This window comes from Rattus norvegicus, chromosome 20 (genome assembly GCF_021556685.1).
Source record: "Rattus norvegicus strain SHRSP/BbbUtx chromosome 20, alternate assembly SHRSP_T2T, whole genome shotgun sequence".
NCBI lineage: Eukaryota > Metazoa > Chordata > Mammalia > Rodentia > Muridae > Rattus > Rattus norvegicus.
In genome coordinates this window covers 24411933-24429440 of record NC_141553.1, presented here as the reverse complement: position 1 = coordinate 24429440, position 17508 = coordinate 24411933, and the positions used below count along the sequence as shown (strand labels likewise).

Sequence of the window (17508 nt, the reverse complement as noted above, 5' to 3'; positions counted from 1 at the left end):
TACTTCCTTCTGCCAGGCTTCTACCAGTTCCCTTCAGCCTCCGATCATCATGCTGTCTACTTACTTCCAATAAGCCGTGTCAAGGTTATATAAGTGGCAAGTGGATTCTTGACATACGTCATGCTTTGTCTCTTCTCTGACACAAGATGGAGAACTTGGACTTTGCGAAAGAGACAAGTAATTCTATATTGTCTTTTTGTGTTATTGGGATAAATTCAGACTTAGTCTTGTGCTTGGTTTTAGATGGTTTATGGAGAATATTTTTAAAAATTAACTCACAAAGTGAAGAGTTTCTTTGGGGGATTTTCATGAATATTTGGTTTTAGTTGACTAATTTCTAGTTCTCTCACCTCCCTGTGATGCCCCCATCTCCAGATCCCTCTTCTCTTTATATCCTATTAGCCTCAAACTTCTTTAATATCTTAAATGTTTAATTATATTTCTCAACACTTCAAATAAAGCATATTTTTTTTACCATATCTCAACGACCACTTTCTAGGTCCAAGGACTTTTCTCACATTTGCATACCAATACACACATTGAACAGTTAGAGACTAGGATACATATAGGTGAGAGAGATGTACAGTACTGACATTTCTGACCTTAAGCCTTATAATCCCATCATTTTCTTTTAAGCTTTGTGTTTTCATTTTGTCCTCCAGCGGAATGAAATTCCATTGTGTATATGTAATATGTATTCATTTTCCATTTCTCAGTTGATGCACACCCAGGCTGGGTCTGTTTCCTGGCTATTGTGGACAGCGCAGGGATAAGCATACTCAAGAATCTTGCTTTGTTAAGAGGTAGAATTCTTAGAGAATATGTCCATTCATTGTAGAGCTCGGTCATATGGCACGTCTGTTTTCAGGGTTTTTGAGAGTCTTCTACACTGCTTTATGAATCAGATTTAACCATCGAAGTAAGAACAAATTCTTGTTTTAGTAGAATAAAAATGCAAGATTTAGCAGTCATTCAATCCAGAGGCTTATTCATCTCTGTAAAATTCCCTTAAGAATAACTATGTCATCCCCATTCTATTTTACTGAGATTGCCAATAATCATTGATTTCTTCTAAAATACTTAAAACTCTCTGATGGAACATTTAAATCAGCAGGTTTTATCCTTTTAAATATGCTTGGTTTCAAACACAGCGGCATCAAAGGAGTCATTTAATGTATTTCTGCTTGATATTGGGCAGTAAATCTAAACCTACTTTGATTAGATTAGCATTCATCTTCTGCTCCTTATTTTTTCCTTTCTAGCATGATAAATGTGGTGCAAAATGGGGCTTATCAGTCCCAACGAATCAAAGAAAATGATAGTTAAATCTCAAGGATCTTGTAAAAGGTATAATCACCACTTTAAACATGAGACAACAAGCCAATAAAATTTCAGTTTGGTTTATTACTTACCTATAGTTTTATATCTGTTTTCCCAATGAAGATCAGGACAAAGGAGCCATAATCCATGGTGGCAAATGCCATAATAACAGTGTGTGTGCCGAGTACAATGGGGACAGAGAAGTTTATGATGACCTCTTCCTGAGAGCAGAAAATAGAGCTTGGGAAATCATTGCCATCTCACTAGGGAATCTCTGCCACAATCTTGCTGAGTCCAAAGGAATAAGTATGATTTCAAGGAAAGTAACTCTTGGAAAAGAGATAAGGACATCCCAAAGATAGGAGAACATAATTTTGTTTTAAATGATAAGAAAGGAACTGAGAGTCAGATTGGAGTAGAATAAGATAGCATGAGCATTGGAGAATACAACATAGTCAACAACACAGGTTTTATTTTACAATTATTCCTTTTATATGGAAGCTTATAAAATAGAATAATGACCAGAATGGTGCTTTAGAAATAAATTTCTTGGTGAATAAAAAAATAAAAGGAGGTCTAACCTAGGAGAGAAATAGGAGTCTGATCCAGTGGTTTCTGTAAAAGAGATAATGACTTGAATTAATGATGTGAATTGAAAAAATAAAGCGGCTTATAGGATAGAATATATACATACTGATGACTTTGGATTAAATAACCTCAGACTAAGAGATTATTATTGCTGTAAGCTTTTGCGTATAATTCACAGAATGAGTCAGAGCTGTTCTATGCATGGCATAACAGCATTCACACATACCTACATATCCCTATCTATATCTATGTAGATAACTGTCACTTTTAGACAGTTAAACAATCATCGTACTCAATTATAGTGGTGACAAAGAGCCATAGAGACATCACATTGGTCATATACAATTATTCAGACCTAGTACAGACAAGTTTGAGACACAGTCTATTTGTTCCTCACATGCCCTAAATACTCCTTCCCTTCAGCATGTGTCTAAAGGATGGTCCTAAGGACTGGTAAGATGGATCAGTGGGTAAAGGCTCTTGCCATTTGGGACTAGCAAGATTATCTACATCCCTAAAAACCATGTTAAGATTACTCAAATATAGCCGGAAGGCAGAGAAGGTGGATCATAGGGAACTCGTGGACCAGTTAAGCCTGTACTATGCAAATCACCTACAGAAAAAGCATGGAAGTCCCTGCTTCAAGCAAGAGGGAAAAACAGAACTGATTTTTACAAGTTTTTACATGCGACCTCTTAAGTAAAATTTCCTTTAAAAGAAATCAAATAGTTTCAGTCTACCACAGCATAAATTCTCTCTGCGATTTAATAAGTCTTGCCTAAATCTTGGCATATGGAAATGAGAATAGATGTAAATGTGATAGATATGCTTCTATGGATCAAATAGCTTGGAATTCAAATTCCAGCTGATGTAGTTATAGATGAGTGGTTCCAAATGGAGTTGTTATTGCTTAAGGAAAGTTGTGCAGTAAGAGTTAAAGAAGGAAGTGTCATAGAACCAGACTCTTATAGCACCCACAGCAAGGCACTCTATGTGTGTGTGTGTTCAAAACAGATGTAATGAGAAGCAGATAGTTAGAGGGATGTAGGTGTGGCAAATTCTCAAGATGATAGAATATGAAACTGAAGGAACACCCATTCAGAGCCTGCCCCACAGGTGGCCCATACATATACAGCCACCCAATTAGACAAGATGGATGAAGCAAAGAAGTGCAGACCGACAGGAGCCGGATGTAGATCGCTCCTGAGAGACACAGCCAGAATACAGCAAACACAGAGGCGAATGCCAGCAGCAAACCACTGAACTGAGAATAGGTCCCCTATTGAAGGAATCAGAGAAAGAACTGGAAGAGCTTGAAGGGGCTCGAGACCCCATATGAACAACAATGCCAAGCAACCAGAGCTTCCAGGGACTAAGCCACTACCTAAAGACTATACATGGACTGACTCTGGACTCTGACCTCATAGGTAGCAATGCATATCCTAGTAAGAGCACCAGTGGAAGGGGAAGCCCTGGGTCCTGCTAAGACTGAACCCCCAGTGAACTAGTCTATGGGGGGAAGGCGGCAATGGGGGGAGGGTGGGGAGGGGAACACCCATAAGGAAGGGGAGGGGGGAGGGGGATGTTTGCCCGGAAACCGGGAAAGGGAATAACACTCGAAATGTATATAAGAAATACTCAAGTTAATAAAAAAAAAAACAAAAAAAAGAATATGAAACATAAGCTGGAAGGACGATGATGTCATCTTCATTTGCATAGTCTTGGACTGGAAAGAAAAGGGTTTAGAATATACCTTATTGTTCAACAGAGCAACACTTACTCTCAAAGACATAAATAATCACCATAAACTCACATTATGATTGTTCCATGACTTTATGATGCCACCAAGCCTGAATACCTTCCACAGTTCCCTTTTTCACCATCTGTTTCTTACCGTTGTCTGTTCTTGGGTATTAGTTTATAATTTTGATATGAATTCAGTAGCTCAAATTCTTTTAGATTTAGTGCACTGCTTCTTAGGGTATAAGAGAGTGCAGAGTGGTTTTCCATGAATGATAAATCTTTCCTGAACCACAAAACATTTTGATCAGACCAGGGTGATGTGAATCACATTCAGACCAATCAGTCCTAAAGGGTAATGACCTATAACCAATCATGATCTACCCACGATGGCTGAACTAATTGCTGTAAGAATAAAACCAAGGATCAATGAAGAATGGACAAATAGCTATGAGACATTCAGCTAACAATGTCTTCCATGGGATACATTGCTGTAAAGATTTACCAAACAAATGCTTACTAATGTGCAAGACAAAGTTATTAAATAATTTGGAGAATAAAACTTTGAATCTTAGAACATGGTATGTTTTTCTATTGATTTACAGGAACAGTCGATGGTATTCAGTTTCTATCTGTGGTTCATAGACTGTCGAGTATCTCAGTTGGTTTTATTTTCATTTCTGTTTCTTTACTAAGATATATAGTCATAAACAGAAAATAGCTCTTTTTAACATGTCCATTTTACTGGATACTATATTATTAAAGTGCCTCTTTGGCTTGGCTACTAAGAAGCTAGATCTAAACTCTACTTCTTTCTTATTATAGTCAAAATAGTATATCAGAATACAACTGAATGAAAGGATGCAATTAGATGAGTAACCTTTAAGACAGACTAATTTATGTAGAAACAGTAAATCACTTTCCAATTTCAGTATTTGAACTATTATTACCATCAAATTATGGCCCTTGTGACACATGGCATGCATCATTGAAATGTCTGGGCCTCTGGGTTAAAAGCTTTGCCCAAGAGAGCAACTCTCTTCTCTCTTTGTGACCTCTGCTTTATCATTTTTTACATTTGCATATTTTCTTTTATTATGATTATTTATTTATTTTACATTACATTACAGCTTATTTCCCACCTCCTTTCAGTCCTTCCTTCTCACCTCCCCAACCCCTAACACTCCTTATTCCTTTCTTCTCAGAAAAGGGGAGATCTCCTATGTATGTCAGCCAGTCTTGGCATATCACCTTGTAGTAAGAATATAGGTGCATAGTCTGCCGTTGAGGCTCAGGAAGGCCACTGAGTTAGGAGAAAGGGAATCAAAGCAGGCATTGTATTCAGAGACAGCCCTTGCTTCCACATTGAGACCCAGGTGTACAACTCCTACATATGTGCAGAGGGCCTGGGTCAGTCCTATGCATGCTGCTTGGTTGGTGGGCTCATGAGCCCCTATGGGCCCAGGTGAGCTGACTCTGTAGGTTTTCTTGTGATGTCCTTGATCCCTCAGGCTCCTCCCTCTCTTCCATAATATTTCTTGAGCTCAGCCTAATGTTTGGCTTTGGATCTCTGCATCTGTCTCCATCAGCTGCTGGGTCAAGCCTCTCAGGGGGCAGTTATGCTAGGCTTGCGTCCACAAGTATAGTGGACTACCATTAACAGTGTTGCGGTTGGTTCTCTCTCATGACATGGGTCTCAAGTGAGGCCAGTCTTTTATTGTCCATTCCTTCAGTTTCTGCCCCATCTTTATCTCTGGGCATTGTAGAGGCAGACAAATATTGGGTTGAAAATTTTGTGGCCGGGCTGGTACCCAATTGGAAGCCATGCCTGATTGTAGAAGATGGCCATTTCGGACTTCATATCCTCTACTGCTAACCCATAAAAGAACTTAAGAAATGAGACATAGACAAACCAAATAATCTAATTTTTAAAATGGAGTACAGATTTAAGCAGAGTATTCTCAACAGAGGCGTCTCTAATGGCTGAGAAGTACTTAAATGTTCAACATTTATAATCATCAGGCAAATGCAAATCAAAACAACTCAGAGAATCCATCATATACTCATCAGAAAGGCTACGGTAAAAAAAACTCAAGCAGCAGCTCATGCTGGTAGTGAGGATGTGAAGCCAGAGGAACACTCCTTTATTGCTGGTAGCAGTGCAAACTTTTACACCACATTGGAAATCAATTTGGTGATTTCTCAGAAAATTGGAAATTGATCTTCCTCAAGACCCAACTGTACCACTCTCCGGAATATACCCAAATAGAGCTCCACCATGCTGCAAAGACTTTTGTTTAACTGTGTTCACAGCAGCTTTCTTTGTGATAGGCAGCAACTGCAAACAACCCAGATGCTGCCCCTCTACTGAAGAAGAGATAAAGATGATGTGATACATCTGCACAGTGGAGTTATACTTATTTACTAAGTGACAATGACATCATAAAGTTTGCGGGCAAATGGATGGAACTAGAAAATGTCATCGTGACTGAGATAATCTAGACTCAGAAAGACATCCTTAGGATATACTCACTTAAAAGAATATATTCATCATAAAGTGCATGCTATGGTTTATGGACCCAAAGAAGCTATCAAGGAGGACCCAAGGGGGAATGCTTGAATCCCACTGATAAGGGGAAATAGAATAAGGCCTCAGAGGTGGATGGAAGGAGGGAATTGGGTGGGGGATGGTTGAGGATGGGAGCAGGAGGGATCAGATTGGGGAAAGACAGAGGGAAAGAGTACTGGAAGAGGCAACTGGAATGGAGGAGCATCTCTGGGATAAGCTAGAAAACCATGGCAACAGAAACTCCCAGGAATCTATGAGGGTTACCCTAACTAAGACTTCTAACAATGGGACATATGAAGACTGTACTTATGAATGTTATGTTAAATATATTTTTGAAAGACTTATTTTATTTTAATGACTACACTGTAGCTGTCTTCAGACACATCAGAAAAGGGCATTGGAACCCATTACAGATGGTTATGAGCTACCATGTGATTGCTGGGAATTGAACTCAGGACCTCTGGAAGAGCATTCAGTGCTATTAACTGCTGAGCCATCTCTCCAGCCCAGTAGTAGATCTTTAAAAAGAAAATGAAACTGCTAACATTGTCCAGTGTGATACACAAATGTGAAAACATGGTCTCTTATTAGGTGTTGGGGTCTGCCAAGATATGCCCGCAAACCTAACACTTTTCAATCACTTAAGTCTGTTTCTCTTAAGACGTGCATGGGGCAGAAACAAACGTACAGCCACACTAAGCATGAATATCTGAAGGAGAAGCAAAGTTAGAGACTGTCAACCACAGAGATCAAGGCACAAGCAGGAAGACTCCCAAAGTAAAATGTAACACCGTTTCAGCCTTGCAAGTCTAAAGGCAGAATTAAAAAAAAAGCAGGGGATTTTGGAAGATTTCAAGAGAAGTAGTCATCACACAAGGGAGAGAAGACATTTTATGGGGCATTTCCTTGTTTAGAGAAAGTGTCAGTCCAGCGTGATAGACAGTATAGTTTGTAGTATCATATGACTTGAGCCCACCTCTTCCTACCTCGATTACACTGCCCAAGTTGCTGAAATGCTGTGTCTTACATTTATCAGATGCATTATGTTATTTGATCAATAAGGAAATGCTACCTACTTCACAAAGCTCCTATTGGTGTGATATATAAACTTTTATATAAATCCTGATGCATATGACCTTTGCACACAGGTTTGAAAAATTGAGCTATTATTGGAAACTCGTGTTTCCTCTTCATTTCAAGCTTTATGCTCACCCCGGTTAAAAGGGAATACTTTTCTCAAAGCCTTCATACTCAGGGAGAATGGCTCACCTGTCCGGCATATTACCACTGTCTTAGGACAATTCTGGGGAATCAGTGTTGATATGTTTCTGTTTTTCACATCAAAACCAAAGCAAAACCAAACCAAAATACCATGTGGTTCAGTGAGAAAAACTGTTTGAATTCATCCAGTCTGCCTTGAGTCCTTTCTTAAGCTCTAGGCTGTACTGACTTTCTCCTTTGCTGCATAGGAACATGCATGTACTCACCTGATCTTCATCCTACCCTGTGAGCTTTCTTCTTTGACTTTACACAAAGCCAAAGATCAAAATGATTAAAAGCCACACATGCTTTCCTGTGTCTGCAGCCTACTGCATTCTGCTGCCTGGGGATTAGTTCAGACACCCACTGCTTTGGGCTTGGGACCTGCTGCCAGAAAAGATTCTCATTTTCCAGACAGCTGGGAGGGCAAGAGCCAGCTGCTCCGAAATGTGTTTGAACCTCTTCCCTTCAATGAGGAGACAGCTGTATTTATCTATAGAGAGGTTCTGGAAGATCGCTTTGTTTTATAAGACACTCCAGGCAGGCCGAAAGAGATGTCTGATTTGAAAAGAAACTAAACTCGGCATCAGAACTTTCTAGTATTTTCCCTACTGTGGACAATTCCGAGGCCCCCCGATATTTTCTCAGATACGAAGTAAAATAAATAGAACGTGGTGATTTGAAGGACACCTTAATTGTTTTCCTCAAGGTGCCTAGCATTTTAACTGACATATTCCATGCTTCCCGTCTCAGATAACAGTTCTATTGCTCCAGGCTTCCCTTGGAAACATTTCCAAAGACGCCTTCTGTCTCCTTAGCTGTCAAACCTATTGCTCCACTAGATTGGATCAAGCAATTATGATATGAATTAGTAGTAGCACTGCCCATATAGATTGAAACCACTGATTGAGGGGATGTGCACAATCTCTGAAGGCTAGAGTGGGCACATACATGGTTTCCAGGCCTATGAGACTACGGGTGCTCGGGGACACTAATGAGACATGGACAAACCCAGAAAACTGGCACCTTTATCATAAGTTTTGTTGATGCAGATTTATAATGTTCATGCATTCAAAGTGCTTCCTATTTTTAATAAATATTACAGTTTCCTCTTCAGTTAGTAATAGTGGGTCAATGTTATCATTTATGGGGTTGTATTAAACTATAGATAAGCCTTAAAGACTATGGAAGGATTAAGTCATAATGTAGGTATATAAAAAGTACTTGACAAAATGACATTTTACTTAAAATATAAAGAAGTACTCTGTAAAACTCTGTATAAATCATATATGAATACTTAGGTGACAATCATGTAAAATTATTTATCTCTTTGTTTCTGTAGCCCAAGTTTTCTTTAAAAAAATAAAATACTAGCCTTTTTTTTAGGGAATCCTGAGCCTGGCTGATACATCTTAAGAGTCATTTAAATATATAAAGGTCTCAGAAATATGAAAGTCTACTCCTGTTGTTCCCATTTTGTGTATAAGAATGAATATATCTGTATGTGTGTGTGTGTGTGTGTGTGTGTGTGTGTGTGCGTGCGTGTGTGTGTGTGTGCATGTGTCTGTGTGTATTTGGGTCTATCTATTTATGTGTATGTGTATATGGTTTATGTGTATGTGTGTGCATCCCTGTGAGTATTATACATGTATATTTGTGTGTGTGTTTGTGCATATGTGTACTGTGTATCTGTGTGTTTTTATATGTGCATGTCTGTGTATACATGTGGTATATGTGTGTATATGTGTATGTGTATGTGTGTGTGCTGTGGGTGCACTTATATGTATACATGTATATGAGTATGGTGTGTGTGTGTATATGTGTGTATGTGTGTATATGTTTGTGTATCTGTGACAAAGCTAATAAAGCTAGCTGCTTGATTTGTATGAACAATATTGACACAATATTAACACAAATGTTAAGTTTAGGTTTTCAAGCCCAGTATTGTAATCAGTAAAATGAAAAAATCACACTTCAGAAGGTTTGGGGGATTAAACCAGAACAAACCTCCCAAAGGAAATAGAGGGAAATGCATCCTCGGACAGAAATCCACTGTCCTTGTCATCGTGCTTGGCAGGCATTTTTCATCGTCAAAGGTTCTGTCACATGACTTATCAGGGTTACCTAATAGCAGACAATTGTCAGACTAGTGGTAGACAGTCTTCCACTTTGAGTATGTCCCATGGTTTTGCAGTCTCCATTTTCTTAGCCCCAAAGAGTGTGGCAGTGTACGATGTGACAGTTGGCTATGGGCAGTTTTGCCTCCCAGTTGTTCCATTTCCCATATAGCCCTATTCCTACATGAATCAGCCTTGTGAAACCCTTGGAAGGGTTTCTGTTTTCTTTACTGGACCTGGAGCGTGAACTGTAAGGCAAATGTCAAGCAAAGTTGGTATGATAATGTTTTCAGAGAAGCACGAAATACAAGCATATGGTATTGAGACAACAATAGGGAAAAATCCCCAGCCACTACACCTCAAATATCAATGGTAGGGAGAACTTAACTATGTTTGATCCAAATTTCTGTCCTTTGTATCAAATTATTTGACATTTCAGCTTATAAAATTACATTTATGAGAAATTAATGAACCCAAATAGTCAATACCAAAATGACTGTTCTCAAACCCTTCTCATGTAGCATTGAACGTTTAGCAGATTGGGGTACATGTATGCTGTTTATTACAAAACTCGTACTCTTGGAATAAGAAATGTTTCTCATTTATAGCCACTGACCTGTAATTTTTAGGAAGGATGCTAATCAAAAGCTGTGAAGTTGAAGCTTTGTGATAAGAGTATTTTTAATAGGCCCTAAATTTTAAATGCAAATAATCAGAAACTTATTTGTCAGTGATTCATTTCTTATTATAGCTTCTAGAAAATTGCTGGTGGAATCTGAGTATAGAAAAATTTAGGAATCCTTTATACTTTCATGGGAGAGTACAGGAGAATGACCAAAAGTATGAATGACTGTGGCTGTCTTGAAAAATATTTGGTGTCATCTCTACATATATAGTTCTACAACTCATATAAATAACATATCATTTAATTGTATGCCCAGTATGCACTATGGATCATTTCAAATAATAGCAGTACATAAATAATTAACCATCATTTCTATTTGTGCTATATTATTGTCTTATGATAAATGTAAAGTTAAAGGAGATAAAGATTACCATTTTGACCATATAAAATGTCTCTAGAGCTATTATTATTTGGAAAAATCAGTACCTCCACTAAACATAGGTCTTTTAAAAAAGGATTCATTCTTATTTTGTGTACATGTTGGGGGACAGTACCCGCAGAGTCCAGAGAAGGGCATTGTGTCCCCTACAGCTTGTGGAAGAGGGCACTGTCAGCTACCTGACATGAGTGCTGAGAATCAAACTTAGGTCATCTGCATGTATATATATATATATATATATATATATATATATTTGATATATAAATTCTATACACATACATATACATACATACATAGATAGATATACATACATACATCAGAGGCCCATAAGGGTAATGTTTCATGTCCCAACAGTAAACTTTCTTCTCCTCTTAATGACCTTGACAACTTAAATCTGGAGATGCAACTCCATTTTAACTAGCTTTAACAAAGCCCTTACTGAAGTTGCCTATTCAGCTAGCAAGGCTGTTTAGCATTTTTGAATACATCTGGAGAAAAAAAGGGAGAATGCTTTCAATGGGGGCCATTCTTCAGATAAATCTCTTTGGAGACAATAGAATGTGTTAAGCAAGTTTTGGGATAAATGAGATTCTCAAGAGGGGTTTATGGTGGATTGGAAAACATTGACTTTGCTCATGTATTTTTGCTGAAAAAATGTATTACAGTCTCTTGCAGTGTGTGGTAATCATGTTTAGAGCTTAGTCTAGAGATATCAATGGCGCCTATAAGTTAGAAACATAAGAAAGAAATCTTTAAATCTTTTAAGATGCAGTTGCTTTATGCACTTACCACCCACCACATGTGCATGTTTTTAATAAGATCTGTGCTGATGTCTCATCCAAGTTCTCTAACTGAGCCATTTAAGTCAGAGTAAAAAAGGCATTCAGAGTCACAGGTCTGTGTCTTCCCTCAGGCTTCAGAATCTAGGCAAACAAATTAATGGAAATTCTTTTTGAGAATCCGAAAAAGTATTTGATTAATCAGGATTCCATTTATGCATTCTAATGGTTAAATAGATCTTAGGGACTTCCTTGTCCTAGAGGCTATAACTAAAGTTGTTTACAATTTTTTTAATATTTATTATTATTTTTAGTGTGTATTTATGTATGTATTTATGCAATGTTTATTTATTATGGTGAGGTGTGAGAATAGCAAAGAAATTTAGAATCAGCTCTTCTCGTTCCTACCTAGTTTTTTTATCTAGCTTGGAAGGAAGTGTTTGCAGATGCCAGTAAGACACGCCTCTGTGTGGCAAACATTTCAGGTTATATTTGCCAGCAGGAGCTTTCAGTTAATGCAAGTGATATATAATAGAGATCCCGTTGGCCTGAATTTTAAAGTCTGGTTGGTTTACTCTCCTAGGCATTTGGACTGAGTCAATAATCTTGTACTGCACAGGTGATTTTAAGGACATTTTGTTCAATAAGTTGATTGTAGATGCCAAAGTCGTGCGTTACCTCACCCAAATTTACCTTTGTCTCTACACAAAGAGTTATACCAAAGCCTACTCTTAAAATAATTTTCATGAAATTAGATCTGAATAGAAATGGTTTTAAATAATATTTGCAGGCATTCAGTTGCACATATTTATTCTCGATGAGTAGACCATAGACACTCCTTGGGTACAGAATGAAATTTTGTTCCATTATTTAGACTTGCCTTTGCCATTGCTTGTCATTGACTAAGAGCTCCGAGGTGCTCATCTCAGCACACATAACACATGGAGCTGAGTAGCCTGCAGCAAGGTCTGAAAGTTATCCTCATACAGTAACAGTATTCTATGAGCAAATGCCCTAATCTTTGTCTGCAAAGCTAGTCTTCATGCGCTCCAGGAGGCATAATTTGTCCTGTGTTTTGACTGAGTCACGTGGGACAGAAGGTTTTTCATATAACCAATTTCAGATCTTAAAGTCAAACGATTTTTCAGAAACCAAGCTAAGAGTTCATATTCGCACAGGTAGGGGCTTACTGATTGAGTGAAGAAGGAAGACAAGCCAGCCCCCACACCAGAGGCCTGGGTTGAACTTGAACTCCCTTCCTATGCTCCCTGTCTAAAGATACCACTTACATGGAGAAAGCAAAGGAAAGGAAGTCAATGTAGTCTATCCATGGTAAGATTACAAAATCAAAAGGAAGGTAAGAGGAAGTAAGTTTTTTGGAGTGGTAAGGTCAAAGTCACTGATGTAAGCTTGAATGGCAGGTGCTCTTCTTTTATAGAAGAATCTCTGTGCAGAACCCATAAGACAAACGCAGTGATTTCATGTTTGAGGGAATGCCATTCTTCAGCATCCTAAGCTATCATTGCACTCACTGGAAAAACATGTTTCTTCTTCTGTTTTTGTTTTGTTTCGTTTTTGTGTGCTGGATTTGACAAGTACCATCCATGTTGTCTAGACACCATGGGGTTATTTTATTAGTTCTTTGGGAAATCCACTTAGGAGGTTTGGCTTGTATTCACTGTTCCAGAACCACTTGCCTTCCTACTCAAGTTTGTATACTGTTTATTTATTCTTTTCCCCATCAAGGTCTATGTGTGCTGTGTAGGTTGATGTCTTTATGCAAGAAGGCAGGTTACAGGATAGAATGGGCCTGCCATTGGATGAGAAGGAAGAAAAGTTTTGAGAGAAAAGTTTTAGAAGGAGGAGAAGGAGCAGGGAGGAGGAGCTGGGAGGACATGGAGGCAGATGTTAAGATTCTTCTTTGCGCATAGATACAGGTTGATATGAATATGTTTAAGGGATGGATGTGTACAGGATTTTGTGCTGTCTAGATGGGCAAAGTATACCTTATCAATTGGGTCAGAGGTTATTGTGTGGTGTGATCTTTTCATGAGGCGACTTAATTGAATTCAAGACAAGGTGTGGTGGTGGGACTCACCAAGCCTGCCATGGAATTGGGATGTGTATGCCTGGCTTGGTAACAACCCGCCAAGGGAACTGTGAGTGAAAGCAAAACAATGCTGCCCATATATCTGTAGATATGTGCACAGGCACATGACTAACTTATCAGAGGCTACACTCTTACCAAAAATCAACTTCCCCTCCTGGCAGCTAATGCTTGGCAGTAGTGGCTCCTTGGTTAGAGGAAGAACTTCATGCACAAGGAGCTTCTGAGTGCTGGAATTTTATCTTAGCTTGGGCTTGTACACGTCTTGTGCATGCTATCTCAACAGCTGAGACTTCAGATGTGAAGCTCCCTACTGTGTTCTTAGAAAACTATTTCCTTGTAGTCATCCTACTTTCTCTAGCTCTTTAGCTTATTACATGAGCCCCCCCCCACTTTTCCTTTGGAGGTTGGAGTAGAACATATATGCCCTGTTTAGGAGCGAACATCCTGCAGTCGATTATTTTCTGCACCTTGACCAGTCATGACTCTCAGTGTTTGTCATCATCAACTGCACAATGGAAGCTTGTGAGTTTGGTCCAATGCTGCTTGTAGTATGTTAATGTGGGCCCCCCGAATTGCATGAGAATGGACATGTATGTCAGCAAGTAGACACTGAGGGACCTCTGTCCCCAGTTGGTTTTGATTGGGAAATAAAGATGCTGGCAACTAATGGCTGAGCAGGGAAACAGAGGTGGGACTTTTAGGATTCCTGGGCTAGGAACCAAAGAAGAGGGGAAAAGAGATCTGCCATGCAGAGAGTAGGAGTTAAAAGATACCATGCCTGAGAAGGTGCAGGACAGAGAACATAGCCACCATGTAGTAGCCAGGGTATCAATGCCCAAGAGTTCTGCATGTCTAGGTCTGGGGCAGCCAAGGTGGAGTATAGAATTTAGTGAGTAATAGTTCAGGAATATCATAGAGGGGTAGATTAGCCATGCAGAGGATAGGAAGTGGCCCAACCATTGAGGTATGTAGGCTGATGTAATTATGCAGGTGAAGGCATGTACAAGATAGAATGAGGCCTGTCATTGGACGAGAAGGAAGGACGGGTAGGAGAAAAGTTTAAGAGGAGGAGGAGACTAGAGCAACATGGGAGAGCAGTGGGAGAAGCATCATGGAAACTGACATAAATGATACTCACCGTACATCTCTACATAGATACAGGTTGTTATGAATATTCTTAAGGGATGGATATGTACAGAATTTTTTGTGTCTAGATGAGCAAACTGTATCTTATCTAGGTGGGTGGTTTATATCCTTGTCAATTGGTTGCAAGTTAATTGTGTGGATGTATTATACAGTGAGCATTAAACACATAAACCTGGTTGTTGGTTCCAGTTTGTGAGTAATGATTTCACTGGGTATAGGGAGTCTGAGCAGTTCATGACAGGAAGCTGTGCAAGGCTATAGCATGCTTGGGGCTAGCATGACATGGGGCCCACACCATGCAACGGTAACAGGCACTGATGGGACAGTGTGTGAAAGCGGCCAACAGAAAAACAGCAAGAGCTCTCGGATTCCATGCATAGAGTGGGAATTCATGGGACCAGGTTGTGAGCCTTTATAATTTTACCACAACAGAGCTGTTTAAGGCTATGTGGGTTTGTACTTCATTTGGGAACTGAGAGCATTGGGGTGGGTAGTGAGGAATGATGCTGCCGTCGGGGTCAATGAGAGTATTAATTGGATACTGCTACAGAAACTTCTCTGATGAGGTCTGAGAGGTGCCTCAAACTATAGATTTAGTTATAAGTTATTGGGAGCCAATTTAATACTATAGCCATTTAGCAGAATAATAGTAGCAGATCTCATCCATAGTCTATGTCCTGTCTAGCCATAGGTTATTAACCTGATAATGGCTCATGTGGAATGAGCTTTAAATATTTCTGATTGGATTTCCAAACATTTGTACAACAGTGCAGCAGTGGGCATGTCTTTCCAAGCCAGGCATTCTCATAGCTCACAAAGTTCTCAAATGAGTGAAATTATTGATTTTTTTAAACATCTGGTAGTGTTCATAGCCGATCCCAGCATTATGAAAGCTAACCAGTTAGGATGAAGCTTCCAGGTTAGTCTCAGCTTGATCTTTCCTGTTCTCTTTCTTAGTACAGGCTATCTTCAGGCAAAGGGTCTCTTATCATCAATTTCTGGAGGGCAAGCAAGTGCACTGGCAGAAGCTTGTGATGTTTTGAGGTCTTAGATATCTCATTGTCAAACAACTCTGAAAAAGGACTAGGCTTTTAATGAAACAATTATAAAAGAGATTTTATTTTGCAGTCTGTTGGTAGTTTAAGGACTCATGCTAATCTATTTAAAATTTAGTAGTTTTATAAGGCTCGGTACAGATTAACAAATGCCTAATGCCCTCCAAGATCTCAGGTGCTCACTGGCCCACCATATTAGCCAGTCAGTGAGTTCTAAATTCAATGAGAAACTCTATATCAAAATATTTGGCAGGGAGTAATACAGGAGGAGGATGACACCCGCTGTCTACACATGCATGCGTGGGCACACATACACACAAACAACAAAACAACAGCAATACACAGACACATACACCCTCTAAAACACTTGTGAGGACTTAAAATCCTGTTTAGTATTTATCAAGCATTTGCCATTTTTGCCTTGTACACAGGTTTTACAGCTCTGGCTTTAAGTTTTATATATAAAAGAAAGAGAGAGAGAGATAAAGAGAGAGAGAAAGAGAGAGAGAGAGAATGAGAGATACACAGATAGAAATAATACATGTAAAGTATAGATACATGTGTAGTAGTTGCCAAATATCACTGTCTTTAAATTAATATATATTATAATATTATTATATAATTATGTTATAGAATACATTCTATAACATATATGAACATTATAATATAGATATGTTAAATATCGTATGTTATACATATATAATATGTATGTATATGCATACATATACACATACATACACATATTTGCTGTTATCTTTTTAAGGATCTCAGGCTTGAAAAATTATGGAGCTAATTAAATTTTCTTGCGAGGAAGCATCCAGACATACCACTGCCCCAGGCACATAATCTCATCTCCCTACTCTGCCTCACTCATTTACTCTGAGTGTGAGATGAAGCTCTGTGGACAGCAAAGGTAGAACACTCAGGCCAGCAGCTACTGATCAGTTTCAGTAACCATACCAAGCCGGTGTTTAAGCCCTAGCCCTGACAGCTCCTCTCAGAGAGGAGGACAGTGGAGGAGCATCTCCCCATGTGAGTTGGCTGCAGATGACAATCTGCCAAACCGAAATAATTGAAAAGCACTGGTTGTATAAAAACAAATCGACTTGGCTTAGCTCTGAGATATGTTGAAAAATTCTAGGAATGCCACTCCGCTTTTATTTTCCTGAGCTTGTTTACATGAATAGCACCCTGAAAATTTAACAAACAAGGTCATCTGGGGAGAGGTATTTTTAGCAATTTTGTGAGTACATCTTTATCATTTAGCAATTTGCCAGTTTTCCTAGGTGCAGACGTAATGCTACTTAATTATTACACACTCTTGGCAGCTACTCTACTGGCTTCTTATATATATTATTTTATCTTTAATAAATATTTTCCCCTGGGTTAACTGATTTGTTGGAACTTTCCCAAAGATACCAAAAAGGAAATCTGAACTTTAAACTTAATTTCATTTATTCTCTCCATTCTTTTTAGAGCAGCAGTCTCCACAGGAAAAGCCACACCTCCATGTTAAACGGAGACTCATTTAAGTGTGATTATTTATGAAATACTCAAAAAAGTGATGTTTGTATATGTCTCTACTTTCAAGTAGTGTGTGAGTGTGTGTGTATGTGTGTGTGTGTGTATGTGTAGATTCCTTGTAAAGAAAAAGAATTCAATCCAAGATACGATATTAAAAACAAACATAAATATATTTACACATCAGATAATCTTTAAAAATAATAGGATGGAATTATGTAAATGATTCCATATTGATG

The 17508-nt window shown here is 38.7% G+C and overlaps 1 protein-coding gene across 3 annotated transcripts in view; it reads left to right on the top strand.

Annotated features, from left to right (window-relative positions):
* The window catches only part of Ctnna3 (catenin alpha 3), a 1520222-nt gene that overhangs the window by 1492817 nt on the left and 9897 nt on the right, over positions 1–17508 (top strand).